Consider the following 2,558-nt stretch of genomic DNA (forward strand, 5'->3'; position numbering starts at 1 on the left):
AATTGGCTCAAAGCAATGAATCATTTTAAGCACTATCACTTTGTTGTGGTTCAGTCGGGTCAGGTTCATTAGATATTTTGCCATCTCATAATGCACAAATAATCTATTTTAAAATTACATTTTGGACAAAGTCCACTGCAAGGAAAATTGCAGTTACCTTTAAATAAAGATTCTAAAAAAAAAAAAAAAATGTTTTTGGACCTTTATGTTAAAATAAGGGATAACCTCATTAAATATTCTGATAATCACTATAAGAAAATAATGACTCATTATTTATGATAAACCTCAGATGTGTTGTTTATGGCGAAGCTCATCTCCATATATAATTAGACTTATGGATGAATTAAATAAAAATAAAAGTAGAAAAATAACAAAAGACAAAGATATCTAATTTTTTTATATTCACTTTTTTTTTTTTTTACACTAGATTCACTTTCTTGCCTAGAAAAGCAAAGTCGACAACTTTACATTTGCCCACTTCCTTTGAATACCACAACATTAACACAAGGTGGCACTGCTGCATTAAAATTGTACCATTTATTCAAATCACTGGGTGAGCCTGAACTTTACATTTGTGAATAAATGCATGAACATTAATGAAAACCAATCCAAACAGAATAATCCACATTGATAAGTTTATCGCCACACACGTAAAAAAGGAGCAGCACCAAGACAAAGAGCAACTTTATTGTAACTCTCCACATTTCAATACAGGTGATACAAAATATTAAAATGCCATTCAATGACGCAGCAGCCACAGAATACACCATCAGATCAAAACCCAAAGGGAAAGAGATACACATTTTTCAGTCTTAAGTCATCAAGAAAGGTCATGACAGTGAGTCACACATTGGAGCACTTTAGATGCCAGGTTTTCTGAGAAATTACAATACGTAATTTTTCATCCCGATGACTGTTTTCTGTCTATAAAAATGTCCACGCCTCAAGGAAAACAAAGTTAGAGCATCAAAGCTTTACCACCCTTAATAATGTCCATATTTAGTCCCACCCATGGTCAGCGGCAGTGATTTGTTCATTCCTCAAACCCTGCTAAGCACTGACAGAACTATCCAGTAGAAGAGGTAACTCTCAGCTACTATGACTATAAGCTGCTCTCAAAATCCCCAACTTTTATTTTGGTAATCATATAGTTTTCAATATGGTGAAGCTGTAGGAGAATGTTACACAACTCTGGCGACTGTTAAGGTTGTAAACAGACCACCGCGGCCTGCTCCAGCTGCTGCCACCACTACTACTGTAACTTCAGCATGTTCGTTTCCATGCAGCCCCGAATCTGCCAGCTGATTACGTAAAGTGTTTTCATATGAAACACATTTTGGTGAAGTCAGTGGAATGTCCAGTCAATGTTCCAAATTAAATCTTGTGTCATAAGGGAAGTCTACAAACCGGCAAAAACAATCCCTTTTCTTCATAAGTTACGTACGGCCCAACCTGAGCCAGAGGCGGCTATCTAATGTGTCAGGCATTCTTAGTTAGATATCCCTGAACACTCGGAGGGAGAAAAGGTGATTAATAATTGAATGTTTTATCCAGTTTGATTTACTCGGCTCATTAGTAGTGCTATTACCTAAATTCTGCATGATGAATATCAGCTTTTTACTCACTAATAATTTGGAGCATTTGGAAGAAAAAAATGATCCCTTACAACAGGAGGCCTCTTTGTGCCAGATCAGATTTCTGAGTTCAACAGTCTGAGTCAGAGAGAAGCAAGATTAGTGACTCAGTGTTACTTCCTGTAATCCAAAACTGCCTGTAAGAACCGAGACCCCACAGCTCGTTGATCTAACCAAAAACCTGCCGCACATTGTCCGCTGTTTTTGTTTTGTCAGACACACTGGGTGTACTTCAGGTCATCTCTGGACGCTGTTACCAGATGGACAGTAATTGGGTGGTATGGCACTGACTGAGCAGCTGGATGTCTGATTGATCTAGACCATCAGCGGTGGTCCTGCAGAGACTTTGTCTCACCAATTCTTCTTTCTCTTTGTCGACTGCTGGCAGATTCTGCGGGAAACAAACAACATATAGACAGTTTACCAGTACCCATAGTCTTGTTTCTATTCTGTGTTTTCTAATGTAATCTGATCTAATTTGAGCTCTGTAATGTAATGTAATGTAATCCAATCTACTCATCCCATCTCATTTAAAGTAATCTCTAATTAAATGTAATCTAAACTCATCTAATCGGTAATGTAAAGTCATCCCATTTATTTTTATTCATGTCTAATCTAATCTATTCCCGTTCTATCTAAAGTCATCTCAAATAAACTCATCTCAAGTACTAGAGCCATTTTATCCCATTTGTAATTTCATATAATCCAGTTTCATCACATCTCACTCTCTCACTATCTCCAATGTAATGTATCTCTAATCTCATTTGAGCCCATTTCGTCCCTACTTTAATGTAACTGAAACTCATTCTCTAAGGTTATATAATTATACCTCATCTAATCTGATCCCATCTCTCTTCTACTTTAACGTAATCTGACCCAATCTCATCCAATCTCATCTCTATCCTAAATATTGCAATCCAATTT

This window comes from Morone saxatilis, unplaced genomic scaffold, assembly GCF_004916995.1.
Source record: "Morone saxatilis isolate NCDOM2014 unplaced genomic scaffold, NCSU_SB_2.0 Contig14, whole genome shotgun sequence".
In the NCBI taxonomy this organism is placed as follows: domain Eukaryota; kingdom Metazoa; phylum Chordata; class Actinopteri; family Moronidae; genus Morone; species Morone saxatilis.